Consider the following 15,367-nt stretch of genomic DNA (forward strand, 5'->3'; position numbering starts at 1 on the left):
GATAGCTCTGATTTAGACTGCAATGTTTTCTAGTTCCCTCCACCTCCTTGGAAACTGCTTTGCTTTAATTAAAATTGTGCTCACCCCCTAGAAGGATCCTTGGTTGTATTGGCAAGTGTCTGGAATATTTGAAACCCTGAAGAAAACAATCCCTTGCTGCAAGGCAGTTTGCCTCGATGTTACAAAAATGCAAGTGACATTTCAATTAATTTTTCTCTGAGCTGTGATAGCTAAGAAATGTAATCACCTCTTTCCAGCACAACTCAGGGACCATCCATAAACTTTGCTGCACCTCTAGAAATGGGTAGCAGACCTTTGACAAATGCGTCGTTGTTTGAAATAAGAGGAAATGTTTGATTGGCAGAAGGACTTTAAAAGGCCTTTTAAAAAAATATTGTGTGTTTCATGGACAGCCAGCTGTGTGTCTCTTACGGGGGTGGGGTAAAGATAAGAAATTTGGGAATGTGGCAGGAATGTAGTGTGGGAATGGGGTGTTTTTATCTAACATATTTTTATCTACACCTGCTGTTAGGTTCAGTGGCTAGTGTGGATAAAGAACATCAAGGAGGAACTCCCTAAAAGAATAGGTTGGTATAACATAATGAAACTCTGGTGCTCTTTTGTAGGACATTTGAGTGTCTTTCAGAATGGATAGGGACCATACAAAGTGCAAAGTACAAACTTGCTTTAGAGAAATAAATACTGATTGTGATTTTTTTTTTCTTTCATTTTTTCCTCCTACCTTCAAATATTTTTTTGTTTTAAATGTGAAAGCTCTGTTTATGACTTTCACTTCAATAACAAGGCTGCTATAAATAGAGCAAACATCAGACCTGATACCCAATACATTAGGTAAACATGTTGACACGAGTTCAGCATGTACTGTAACATAATTTCTAGGGGCTGCGTGGATAAAAGTGGAAAACTGAGTCAACTGGGGTGCTTTTTAATGTTTGGTTAGCACTGGTCATTGTGAAAGTGACGAAAACCATTAAGGCTCCAATCCTGTATCCACTTACCCGGGAGTAAGCTCAATAGGAACTAGTGGGACTTTCTTCTGAGTAAACATGAATGAGATTGCACTGTTGCTTCCCAGCTGCTGGTATACAGTACAGTAGTAAAATGCTGATAGAAGTCATTAGTGGCTAATTTCGAGAGGTGCACAGTACTTGCATTTAAATTGCTGCCTTTCTCAACAGTGCAGCAGTGACCAGGGAGTGTCTGCCATGAAGAATAACTATTTAAACTTGTAGGTACTATTCTTGGTTGATTAAAGCAGCATATATATTAAAAATGCCCACTCCCTAGTTCCAGATGTATAATGCAGCTGTTTAGCTAAATAAAGACTCAAGAGTTGGTGTAGTGCATTGGTTAAGAGCATGAGCTCAGAGTAACTCTTTAAAATCTCAGTTTAGGCATAAATCAGTGGGTAGCCTCAATCCTCCGCTGTTCTGTCTGTAATATGAGGCTCATAATACATTTCTTCCCTGCAGGTGGTGGAGCTGGCTGACATAAGAAATGTGACATGCTTTGAGTGCTTTCTGCACATATCTTGGTATTACTATTGATACCAGACATAATAATATGGAATAAGCAACTTTGCAGACTCCTAGCAAAGTCTCCACTCTGATGTGCTGATCCAGAAACTGCGTATGTTGCAAACACGGATATCATTTGAAATGAACCAAACTTTTAGTGTGGCAGCACCTACACTTTCGAACTGCCTGCTTATTGGTAGCAGGCAGGTGCCTTCACTATAATCTTTTGGCGCCTGCTAAAAACATTTTTGTTTAGACAAGCCTGCCCAGATACGTAGAATGCTGTTGTGTGTTTTATTCTTAGTTTATTGCTAATTTTTTGAATATTTTAAATAATTGCTTTTAACTATTTTTACTGATAAGTTTATTTTATTCTCTTCGTAAACCAATTTGAGGGGTTTTTTCTACAATCAAGTGGTGTATACATTTTATGAAAATAAATAAATGCTGTATAGTGGCAAACTACTGTGGTACCTCAGGTTACATACGCTTCAGGTTACATACGTTTCAGGTTACAGACTCCGCTAACCCAGAAATATTACCTCGGGTTAAGAACTTTGCTTCAGGGTGAGAACAGAAATCGGGCTCCGGCGGCGCGGCAGCAGCAGGAGGCCCCATTAGCTTAAGTGGTGCTTCAGGTTAAGAACAGTTTCAGGTTAAGAACGGACTTCCGGAACGAATTAAGTACTTAACCCGAGGTACCACTGTATATGGATCGCGTGCATGAATGTGAGGTCCCTCATACAAAACTTTCAAGCCAACTTACTTGCATGATGCAAATTGAAGTCCAATAACATCTCCGGGGGGCGGGGAGAGGCAAATGTTACTCCTCTCTGCTGTAAACTAATATGGGTTACCTTTTTTTATCTTCCCTTGACATTAGTCCATGATGGAGCCTGGGCTGGGAACTTCAGGCTTTCCTTTTCTCAACCAGTTTTTGGGTGTGTGGGCTTATTGCTTGGAAAATTCCCACCCATGTACACATTCATTCCTGACGCTAATAGATGCGCCCAAAGGGAGGGGTGAAAGCCTACTCATTCTATACTACCCATCACAGTAAAATATATATATATTCCAGTGGAACCGGACTGTCCTTGAAACCTACTTGAATTTTTAAAATAAAATATTGTCAGAGGAGGGAAGACTGGGCTCAGTGGGTTTATTACTGACATTCGTCAAATCGAAATATGGCAAAATATTGCTAATTGTTGATGTGCGGGCGTGTTATTTAATATGACACAGATGGTGCATTTACTTCCTCTGTTGCGTTAGCCAAATGGAGCATGCTGTGATCAGATCTCTCTTTCAAAAACACATCCATCCCTTCATGCTGTTGCCAGCCGTCTTTTACTGTATGAAGCACCAGAGAGCAGGTTCAAGTTTCACTTGAAAGGCTGGTAACTGAAGCTCATCCTGGAGGTACATCTGGCCACAGCCTTGTTCTGCCTGCCCCTTCTTCCAAAGGTCTCACAATGCTCCAGCATTGAGAAATAACACACTCCAGCGTTCACAACTCTCAGTGGACAAACAGGCATAGTGAAAGGGAAATGTAGGGTAACACAGCTCCAGGATCTCGCCCCCCCCCCCATCAGTACCAATGTCTTGGACTGCTTAGACACAGAGGAGTGGTAGAAGGAACCGGCTGGGGAACCCCTAAAGGATCAGACCCTCCAAATGTCCCTATTTTCCAGGGACATCCCTGATTTAGAGAAGCCATCCTGGTTTCTGATTTGATCCCACTTTTCCTTAGGATGTCCCTATTTTCATTGAAGAAATGTTGGAAGGTACAGAGTTATCCAGCCCCCGAGCTGTCTGAAGGCAATCCTGTATAGGGAAGTTTTTTAAAAAAATGTTTAATGTTTTATTATTATTTTTATATGTTGGAAGCTGTCCAGAGTGGCTGGGGCAACCCAGTAAGATGTGTGAGGTATAAATAGAAAAATTATCATTCTGGAATGGGACATCCCTATTTTCATCGGAGAAATGTTGGAGGGTATGAAGGATGATGGCTCAGAGAGAGAAGACTTGGGAAGAGCAGCTGAAGGGCTTAGTGAGCTGGGAGAGTCTGTGGCAGAGAGAAGACCAGAATCAGAGGCAGAAGCTTAAGCAGGAGAGGCTGGATGCAAAGTGGCAGAGATGAGTCTGGCTGGTGAAGAAACCAGGGAGTCTTCCCCACCCCATTGGTCTCCCAGAACCAGGAGAGGCATGAAGAGGGTGGAGGAGAAGTTAACTTCACTCAGGCACAGTCTCAGATTACGACGGTGGAGGGCCGACCCTGGAGAGGACATGGCTTAGGCAGCTGTAAGGAGGTGGGTACCTTCAGTCTCAGCAACTGCTTCATGGGGGCAAGACCTGCCAGAGATGAATGTTGCGCTCATTAGGCCTGGCGCTCCTGTGCAGCTCCTGTTTTTGTTAATAAAGAGTTAACGCCAACTGGCTTGGGGTAGTTTACTGCTGACTTGCTCCTGACAACCAATGATGTCATCTGCTGAAGAGCCAGGATAACAGATGGATTATCTCTCCTCTGGCAAGTGACTAGGGTCATAATTAAGCGTTGATGTTTGTGTCAGATTGACATGGAACAGCCTTTGCCAATCTGAAGGGTACCAGTTTGGCAAAGGGCTGGCACAGAAGCAGTCAGGTAATAAGGGAAATGATCAAGTAGGGGCGGGAGCCCTTCTTCTTTTTCTTTGATGGAGTTCTTGCTTCACACCAGCAGCCTAACTGGCAATATTTCTGTGTGAGATAGTTTGCATTTCTAATAAAAAGCTAAATGTTGCAATTAAGCTGGCTGAGGATCTTTTGTTAAAGCTCAGTGTGTTTTACAAGTTGAATTTATTCTATAAACATCTATTCTGTGGCTGTTAATTGATACTAATAAATAGGATATTAGGTTACATGCAGCTGCTGCTGCATGTATTTGTGTATGTATTGATCAACAGATTTCTTCCCTGCCTCTACCGGACAAAGGTCAGTCAGCATTCACTAAGCAGCCCAGTCCTCATTGGGCAGCCTTCCTTTATTTTTTGCAGGTGGAGGTACACCACACACACATTCTGTAAATCATGGCGCTCCCCTGAACTTGCTGATACCTCTCTCCCACTCTTAGGACTACGTAAGAATCCTCTCAGCGAATGAGCTTGCTATTAGTACATGGGTTTATTTTATATTTTTTAGCCTGTCCTTCCTCTAGCAAGCTCAAGGTGGAGTGCATGGTATGCAATTCTCTCCCCCACTCCCTCCTTCTCACAACAGGCCAGTTTAAGATGAGAAACAGTGACTGCCCCAAGGTCATCCGTTAAGCTTTGTGCCTTTGCAAATACTTGTACCTGCTTTATGTACTCAAAGTATATGCTCTGCCCTTGAACTGTGGCCCCCTTACCAACTGATTGGTGTTCTGCCTTTTTAAAAGTGTAAGAGGCATGTCCCTAGCACTGAGCTCCCTTTCCTGTAGATCAAGCAGTATCTGGAGGGACATAGCTAGGCTACCTGAATGATCATATGTCCCTATACAAACCTCCCCAGGTGCTAAGGTCCTCAGGTGAGCACCTTCTCTCAGTCCCATCACATCAGTAGCACAGTTGTTGGTGATACGAAACAGCCTTTTCTGTGGCTGCTCTCATATTGTGGCATTCCCTCTAAAGCGAGGTTAGGTTGGCTCCTCCTTTGTTTTGTTTCCACTGGCTGACTAAGACCTTTCTCTTCAGACAGACCTTTGAAAGCTAAGGTGCAGAGGATGCTTATCACTGGGCTGCTGTCAGGGCAAACTGGATTTTAATTGCTGGTTCTTAATGTGTCTTGATGTATTTTAGCTAGTTTGTTTTTAATACTTTGTATTCTATAATGATGTTTTCCAATAATAATAATAATAATAATAATAATAATAATAATAATAATAATAATAATAATATTAATTTGTACCCCCACCCTCCCTGGCTCAGGACGGCTAACACCAAGTATGAATTACAATAAAATGTAATAGAAAACAAACAAACAAACAAACAACAACAAACAGTTAATTAAAATACAGCTTAAAATGCAGCTTAAAATGCAGCCTGATTTTAGTGGTAGCCCATAAATCAAGACCATAAAGGGAGGAAACATCAGATATTCACCGATCCAGCTATCCATGCTGGTCCTACATGGACCAGCAAAAAAGCCAAGGGAAAACTTATATACCAAATCCCATATAAGGGGTCAGAGTGAGTCTAAGCCAAAGGCCAGGCGGAACAGCTCTGTCTTGCAGGCCCTATGGAAAGATGGCAAATGTTGGAAGCCAGTTTGAGTCCCAACTTGGAAAAAGGCAAGCTATAAATACATTTAATAGTAATAATAAAATGATGACGAAAGCGCTGTTCTAGGGTTAGGCACTTCCTCTAGGGCTCCGCAAATTTGGAGAACTGAGGTGTACAAACGGAGCATTCTCTTGCATATCTTCTGACCTTAGCTGTTCTAGGCATAGTGAGGATGGCAGCCCCATTGCTTTGCTGGTCATGGAGTCCTGGCAGTTGCCCAACCTTGCCAGTCTTGTGAGGCGCACTTCAAGGCTTTTTTCCCCCAGCCAGAACTCCCCAGAACTCAGTTCTGGCTCCTCTCGGGTGGGTGCCATTGTAAGAGAACAAAGGAGGTGTTCAAGGTGAGTTCCAGCACTGTTTTTTCTAGTACAATAGCACTGGTATGCCTGATACCGTCTGTGTTTTAGGTTCCCCCAAGAGTGACCTCATCAACTTGACCTAGCCTCCTGCTGGCTTCCCATGGTCCTGCTTTTCCGATTCCTCAGCCCCAATCTCAGTCTGGATTCCCAGAAAACCCACTGTGGGGCCATTCATCTGCAGTAGCTATTCTCAGAGGATGCCAGGGTCGACATCTCACCACAGAAAACTCAACATGATTTTCCAAAGTCTTTTTTTTTTAATGGTAATGGAAGAAAGATCTGGAGCACACTCTCTTTATACCCCCAAGATGCATGTTCTGCGTTACATCTGTCTTAATGCTTAATTCAAGCTGGCATAACCTCTGCCTGTCTCATTAGCATAGGTTGCAGTTGGCTGCCCTCTCTGTCTGGCTTTGTCCCTTTGCCAGGGTCAGATTCTCAGGCAAGACTCGCTTGCACTTCAGGAAGACTTCTTTGGCAAAGTGTGGAGCTTAGAAATATAGTCTGAACCATTCTCCAGTTATAAATAACATACATACCAGTTGCGATGGGAAAAGAACATCATTCCTCCTGTCAAGCTTAATTGAACACTCTGCAAATTCGCTGGGTTGTGGCTTGTACTTTTTTCACAGGAAGACAGTAGGCACTGCCATTCCAGTTCAAGAAGCCTTCCAAAGCTGGTGCCCACCAGATGTAGTTGGACTTGCATCATCCCAAAGGTTAATACGTATGATGGGGGTTGCAGTTCAGCAACATTTGAATGGCACCACATTTGGGGAGGCAGTCTTAATTGTTTGATTGTTTGGGCTTTAGTTAATTCATCAGTTAGTGAAACAGTTGTTCTGAAACAGGAAGGGCAGTTTCCTTGTTTTTAGATGATCTACGTGCATCTTAGAAGAGCAATCTGTCCTATATGACAGGAAGCAGAGACTCCCTCTTAAGATGGTGCCTGCCATCTAGTTTTTATAAGAAACTTGTTGAAGAGCAGGGTGGGAATCAAACATAGAGTGGTCATCTGAACCTTCTTGGTTACCTTCCTGCTCCTTAATTCCTCCTGTGGGGTCCTGGTCAGCAAACTTCTGGCTCATTGTTGATAGTATGAACAGGGATGCCTTTGTTATCTTCCTCTCCCTCCATGATCCCTGGCTGGGTAATTTCATCCTGGGGCTGCCCCCCATATTTATGCATAATATTCTGCTGTTTAGCCCCTGAATGGGCTCAAATGACAACAACAACATACAGTGGTACCTCGGGTTACATACGCTTCAGGTTACATACGCTTCAGACTCTGCTAACCCGGAAATAGTACCTCAGGTTAAGAACTTTGCTTCAGGATGAGAACAGAAATCGTGCAGCAGCGGCACAGCAGCAGCAGGAGGCCCCATTAGCTAAAGTGGTGCTTCAGGTTAAGAACAGTTTCAGGTTAAGAGCAGACCTCCGGAACGAATTAAGTACTTAACCCGAGGCACCACTGTAGTTTTGATGAAATGAAATATTGCTTCGTGTAGTTTTAGCAAGAAATTTGCAATTGGTCCCCTAGAGCAGGGTTAGGCAACCTAAGGCCCATGGGCCACAAGCGGCCCACGGGGGTCGTTTAACCAGCCCACGAGCCGCCCCCCAACCGAGCTGCCCACTCGGCGAGTCCCTGCATGCAGTGCTAAACCAGCGCAGTGCAGCATGGAGACTCACTTCTGTGGTGCCAAAAATCACGTCTGCGCAGATGTAGACACCAGAAATCACGTCTGTGCAGACGCCGGAAATCACTGCTGTGTGCGCTCATGTGCACACACGATCCAGCCCACAGAGGGATCTCCACTGGAGTGAACTGGTACAGCTGAGGTAAACCTTGCCAACCCCTGCCCTAGAGCCTATTCCGGGAAAAGGTCATATTCAAGGCCTATTGCAATGAGATTGAAGTGGTTATGGCTGCCTTCCTTAGCCCCCAGTTATCTACGTGGGACTCACTTCTGAGGAGACATATGTAAGATTTTAAGTCTCAATGACTTCAGCAGGATTTGTGACTAACGTTTGCTGGATCCCATCTTTTGCCCTTAAACCCTTTGTGCCTTTTGAGCAGTGTGACTTAGCCTTGGGAGGGGGCGGAAAGAATAGATCACGGCATACTGATTTAATTCTTGATGCTTCTTGTGTTCCCCGGTATAAGGCAATCGTGGAAGGTTACCCATTATTTGCAGCTGATAAGCAAGACACCGGCATAGCAACAGTCTTCTGCATTGATTTTTCAAGGGCCTTGAGTCTGGAATTCAAATATGTTTAGCTATGTCTCCTAGTTGCATCTTTTAAAAGGGAAGATGTTACCCATTAAAATGGGTTCCTATAGTAACAGCAAAGGGATGTCGTCACAGATGTTTGCGTACACTTTTCCCCACGTAAAGTCTCTGTCTTAGTCTATATTCTTCTGAAAGTTTCAAGCCTTTCACCAGGAAAGGTACAGTTAGATCAGGGGTCAGCAAACTTTTTTAGGAGGGGGCCAACTCACCGCCCCTCAGATCTTGTGGCAGGCCAGACTCCGCGCGCGCACACACACACACACGGCGGAGGGGGGCTTCTCTCTCCTCCCCTCCTGCTGCTTTCCTACCTCCTCCACTACTCTTCTTGTGGTTGAGAGCCGGCGGCAGTGGCGGCGCCTCTCCTTTCCGGGCCAGCTTTCCTGGGCACCAGGCATGGGGCCAGTAGACGCAGCAAGCTCCAGCCAAAGCCCTGCGGCGCACCCATTACTATGTCCATGGACGGAGAAGCCAGTGGGCGGATGGCGAGTCTCGGCTGCACCTCAGCACGCGGGCGGTGAGACTTTGGATTGGCTGGCACCAATCAAAGCCCAGCTTCCTTCCTCCGCAGGGCGGGGAGAAGCCAGGAGGAGGGAGGGAGGAGGTGCTGCTGTGGTATGTGAAGGAGAGAGGAAAATGGCGCCCAAAAAAATGGGGGGGGGGGAAATGTCACAGTCCGAAATATCACGCCGATCGAAGCGGCAATTCTAGGACCTTCCGCGGGCCGGATCCAGAGGGTAATTGGGCCTGATCCAGCCTACGGGCCTTAGTTTGGTGACCCATGAGTTAGATGCTAAAGGTCCCTAAAACCTAACACACCCACACAAACACCCACACCAGGCCTGTTGAGCTATTCAGTGAATAGCTCAACAGCTAATTTCAGTCAGTAGGAAAGTAACATATAAAATGTGATGAAATAAAGCAGTATCTCTAAGATACACTGGGCTAAGAAAACTACCGTTTCAACTATTTATACTTTGTATTGCCCTTCCTCTTCTTAGTGTTTATTAGGAATCTTTGTTAGGGATGTAAGAGACCTGCTGGATTAGGCCATAAGTGCATCTAGCCCAGCATTTTGTTCTCTGATTGGCCAACCAGATGCCTTTGGAAAAGCAGAACCTGAGTGCAATAGTACTCTCCCTCTTATTGCATTGATCTGCACCATTACCCTCTGAGGAATCATGGTGATATTGTTTGCTTGTTCATTCATTCGTGTACAACCTCTTGCACTGGTTTCATAGAGATGTTGAGACAAAGAAAAGTCCCCCAGCATCAACCATGGGAATCAGTCTTTCAGGGGCAAATGACCAGAGAATGGCAGAATGAAAGGGAATGTCTTGGAAGATGTTATGGCTGGTTGGAATCTTCAACAGGAGCATTCCACACAGTGAATTAATTTGCTTATTGGTGAAATTACTCTTGGGCAAGTGTAAGCAGGAATGGTTAAAAGCAATCTACACTTAACTGTCAATCAATCTTGTTGATGTCTTCATTAGAGTTTATGAATTTGTAGTTGTTTTATTCTGTATTTTCATTTCCTTTGCTTTTTGTATTTGGTTGCCTTTTGAGACTGAAAGGCAGGATACAAACAGGAATGTGTACATTGAGCATTCCACCCAAATTAAAGAAGGGCAAGGTCCAGTAGAAACTTTTCCTGTGTAAAATAGGAATGAAATGCGTGTGATTTTCATTCATTTTCGTGGGAATGAAATGACAGGCTCTCTTCCCCATGGGTGCTACATTCATATCTATGTGTTCTGTGCCTGGGAACTTTTAGAATTTAGAAGTGGTCCTTTTTCCTTACTTAAAAAAAAAGCAAAATACTGCCACAAACCGTACACAACATCTTTTCTCAAATTACTTTTCTAATTAGAGAAGGCCATTTGAAAAACAGCCTTTCACGGTTGATAGAATAATAATAGGAAAAGGTGAGCTGGCTTTGCTGTTTGTTGTGCCTCCTGATCAGCAAGGTCAAAAGCGACTGCTGCTGATTCAAAAAGAAAGAAAGAAAGAAAGAAAGAAAATCTTCTGCCTGCTTTTTATTATTATTCATCTATAGGCTAGGCATGGGGGATCATTCAGATATGCAGTTTTATATCAGGAGTCCAAGGTGGCATAAATCCAGGAAGTTATTTCTGATCATCTGAGCCAGACCTGCTGGCTATCTGAAAGAGAATCGCCCTACTCCCTATGTAGGTTTGGACATATTGAGACTTCACCCACTTCTAGGTTAAAGGGAGCACCTTAGTTCTAGCCCAGCCAAGATGGTTCCTTAGATTTTTGTGTGTGCCGTCTATTAGCTGTTAAGTAACAGCATCTGAGGCAGGGTCAGCACCAAGTTGGGCTGGGTCTTGACACATCCCCACACTCCTAATCTGAACTCTTTGAGAGCAGCATCTTCCCTTTGTGGCAGGTGAGTACAGCAGCAGCAGCAGCAGCAAAAAAGTGGGTCTAGCCAACAATTGGTCCTTGGCACTTTAATCCCCACACAATGCCTCTGGGCCTCCAATGTAACATTGCTCTGGGGAAACACTAAGCTGGGAGCTCCAGAGGCATTTTGAAGATGTTAAAGTGGTTGACACCAGTTACCCAGGCAAGAAAAACTGGAGCTGGTTGGATGCAGCCAACTTTTTGGTGATAGTGCGGTTGGTGGTGGCCTCTTCTGAAGTCTTGAATGATCAACAACTATCCACTACCAAGCCCTGATCTGAGGAGACCATAGCAATTGCAACTGTGAGTCCAGCAGTTTCAGGGGATTCCAGCATTACTCTTTCTGTTCCCCTTCTAATATAGGTAGGACTTTGCCCGTATGTTTGTTTGGGGGCTGAGAAGGCACCGTGAAGCAGATCATCCTTCACCAATGTGGTACTCGCCAATGGCATTCTGGCTGCGGCCAATGAGAGTTGTAGTCAAATAATATCTGGAGGGTACGAGGTTGGCAAAGGATGGTGCAGATGCTAATGATGGGAGAGACTGAGCTCAGCGGTAGGTGAAGCACACAAACGATTCCACGTTCATCCCCTGCCCTCACTAGTTATGAAAAGAATCAAATGGCACTTTACATTTAGTGGAACATCCTGCCAAATATTTTTGGATGAGATGTGCGTGTTTCCTTGGCAGGCACCATCTTAGGAAAGGAATTCCCTTCAATGTGTGAAAGGCAGGGGAATCTTCATCTAAGATTGTGCCAGTCACCGTGGTTTACTTAAATGTGTTAATTTTGGTTTTTTTAAAAACCTGCTGCCTGATGAATCAGAACACCTTTTTGATCCATCAGAGCATTTTAATGGGTTAATCTAACCAAATAATCGACTAATAGTATAGTCCTGTACAAGCCACTTTTAAGACTTGTGGTGTTTATTGGGACTTACTCCCAAGTAAGTGTGGTTTCCTCAGTGCGAGAAGTGAGGTTTCAGAGAACCAGGCAAAGGGCCTTCTCAGTAGTCACACCCTCCGTGTGGAACGCCTTCTCATCAGATGTCAAGGAAATAAATAAACTTTAGAAGGCATCTGTATAGGGAAGTTTTTTATGTTTGATATTTTACTGTGTTTGATGTTTTAAGTTGTTGGAAGTCGCCCAGACTGGGTGGGACAACCCAATGAAATGGGTGGCATATAATTTATCATTATTATTATTTACTCAGTCCTATAATACAGAATTAATTGAGAGTGAGCCACATTTAACTTAGCGAGGCTGTTTTTTGTGTAAACTTGTATACATTTGCTTGATAAATCTTTGCAGTTCTCCCCATCAGCTCATGTCTGTACTCCAGAACTCATAAACTCTCTGAACAGTGATTTATGCAAAGGGAGTTGTGGTGGCTGCGAACAATTCACAAATTATTTGAACATTAAGCACTTACTTTTTCCTGACCTCTTTGCGTCAGGTAATTTTAGACTCTTGATTTAATGGTGCCACAGACTTTAGATTGTGATGCTTATTACTTTGCTTGCTTCAAAATGTGGCAAGACAGGCCTCCTGCTTCTTTCGCTGAGTGGGACTATTGACTTCTGCCCCCAAAGTCCTGCCCTGGCAATACCATTGTGAGCTGATTTTTTTAAAAAGTAGCTGCTGAGCAGAGACCATGCAGACTATGTTACCATAAGGAGCAAATGGCTACTAATATGTCCCACAACCCTGGAAGAGAAGCTAACTAACTCAACAGGGGGTGGGAAATTGCTTGTTGGAAATAGTGATGAGACCTTTGGGCTTATTTCGGCGATTATCACGCTGTGTCAAAAAAAAACAAAAAGACCCACCAGCAAAAAAGTGTATCTGTTTTCTTCTTCTTCTACAAATTCTATTTTTAATTCATACTATTCTGTGTTTATTTTAAACACACTGGATTTTGGAAACTTTTATGAAACAAACCAGATTTTGCAAGTAGGTGTCCAAAGAACTGTCGTAAGCTCCAGAAATGTTTAAAGATAGGTTTTCGCAAGCTACAGTGAAAAATACTGCAAAGCTAGGAGTACAAGGGAGGGGGGAAGACCTTGAAAAAGTGTTGTTATGCTGCGAAAGGTCAAGGTTGGCATCAGTGTAAATAACAGAGTGAGAGGGGTAGTGGGGCAGAGAGAAACCTCTGCTAATTATCTGTAATTAATATGTTGGGTTTATAAACCTTTCAGACAAATTGTTTAAATGCATTTTTCAGTACAAGCATGCTGCATGTGTTCCAAAACTGTACTTTAGAGCTCGAGAGGCTTTGTTGCTCGCACCCTCCCTCATGCCAAATTCTCCCTTCTAGGGAAAACTTCAGTGTTTAGATATTTGGGGCCACACACAGCTGCAGCCAGGCTTCTCACTGGCATATTCCAATCCCTGATCTTCTCATTTGGAAGGATCTGTTCCACTTGCTTGTTGCAATGTGCAAACCTTGAGCTGGGGCAACTTAGTGACTAAAAGACTTGGGCTACCTTTCAGGTGGCACTGTGGTCTAAACCACTGAGCCTCTTGGGCTTGCCAATTGGAAGGTTGGAGGTTCAAATCCCCACAATGGAGTGAGTTCCCATTGCTCTGTCCCAGCTCCTGCCAACCTAGCAGTTTGAAAGCATGCCAGTGCAAGTAGACAAATAGGTACTGCTGCAGCAGGAAGGTAAACGGTGTTTCCGTGCGCTCTGGTTTCCGTCACATTGTTCTGTTGCACCAGAAGCGGTTTAGTCATGCTGGCCATTCTGACTAGTAGCCACTGTTGTCTGTGAATTAACATCCCATTCCCCATCCAAACAAGCAAGGCAAACTATCACATACCAACGCACTTGAGAAGCACATGGATCAGGATCAGTGAGGGGTGTGTCCTGTGGAGGAGGCGTGGCCAAGGCAAGGGTGTAGCCTAGAGAGAGTCCTGGGAGCAAGACTGAGCTGCCTGGAGGGCTTCATTTGCTCTAGGCCTTCATTACCTTGCTTGTGGATTAAATAGCTATCTCCCAGCATTTTTAAAACTTTAATTAAACAACAACAGCAAATCCTTTGGGAGAATGCTTACACATCTCCTATTGCACAGGTTCAGGTGTTTCCAAGGCCCCTTGACTACCCCCGTGTTTAACAGTCTGTTGTTGGTCCTCCTCTCTTGGAGGCTCTTTGACTAAGAAACGAGGCTCCCCTTTGAAACTCCTGAGCATCGGCCACTAAACGTATTATAGAAAATAAAAGCTTGGGAGACAAATGAAGAGAATGCGGAGCATGATGCCTCATTAAAATTCTTTCTGCTGTTATGGAACAATTTGCATACAGATGATTGGCATAAGCCTAGAGGGCAGACAGGATCATTCCTGTCAATGAATAGCATGTACTGACCGTGGTGCATGTTTTTTGGAGCTCTTAAAATAGCAATCAATAACCCTCAGCTGATGCTAGCAGAGATTAATGGGCACCTCTCCAGATCCAGATGGAAATCTCATTGTCCACATGTTTTGTTTTTTAGCATATTCTTTAAAAAGTAAGGACGCAAGGAGATCATGACACGTCAGTTGAGTTTCGTTCCCAAAACTGCCAGGAGGTTACCCAACCCTTTGTAATATGTAATCGGCTGCTCCTGCATGGAGGAACAGTTCCTCTGCATGTAATCACTTGCTGATGACATCGTTGTCTACATTTTGAAAACAAATTCTAAAGCATATTCACAACATGGCATTTAAAAATCTCTCCCTGCACACATCCTCAAATCAGTATGTACATAGCAAGAACGTAACCCCAAAAATGCATATCTTATCTCTTTCACAAAACTGCACATGCCGACACTTAAGAGAATTTCAGATGGAACTGCTTTTAGGCAGGGGGGTTATGATTAATGGCTGGTCATGTTAGCTGCTTGCAAGGGAGAGCCTCTGGGCATCTTGAATGGAGCAGCTCACGTACAGCTCTCGCTCCTTTATGAAACAGGACCTTGGCAGCAATCCTATATGAGCTTTTACTTGGGAGTAAGTCACACTGAAGGGTTGCAGGTGGCGCTGTGGTCTAAACCAGAAAGCCTAGGGTGGCGGTTCGAATCCCTGTGACAGGGTGCGCTCCCGTTGCTCTGTCCCAGCTCCTGCCAACCTAGCAGTTCAAAAGCACATCAAAGTGCAAGTAGATAAATAGGTACCGCTCCGGCGGGAAGGTAAACGGCGTTTCCGTGCGCTGCTCTGGTTCGCCAGAAGCGGCTTAGCCATGCTGGCCACATGACCTAGAAGCTGTACAATGGCTCCCTCGGCCAGTAAAGCGAGATGAGCGCCGCAACCCCAGAGTCGCCCGCGAATGGACCTAACGGTCAGGGGTCCCTTTACCTTTAAGTCACATTGAACTCTGGAATTTGCTTCCAAATAGCATGATTAGGATTGTGCTGTGCATAGTATAAGACCTACATATACACTGTATGATAAGTGGGAGAGTGAGAAAGAGAAAGGGA

At 44.2% G+C, this 15,367-nt stretch overlaps 1 protein-coding gene across 7 annotated transcripts in view; it reads left to right on the forward strand.

Annotated features, from left to right (window-relative positions):
* Window positions 1-15,367, forward strand: part of PDE4D (phosphodiesterase 4D) — a 654,687-nt gene that overhangs the window by 478,140 nt on the left and 161,180 nt on the right. The window lies entirely within an intron of this gene.

The sequence above is a fragment of the Podarcis bocagei genome, assembly GCF_964188305.1.
Source record: "Podarcis bocagei genome assembly, chromosome: 11".
Classification (NCBI taxonomy): domain Eukaryota; kingdom Metazoa; phylum Chordata; class Lepidosauria; order Squamata; family Lacertidae; genus Podarcis; species Podarcis bocagei.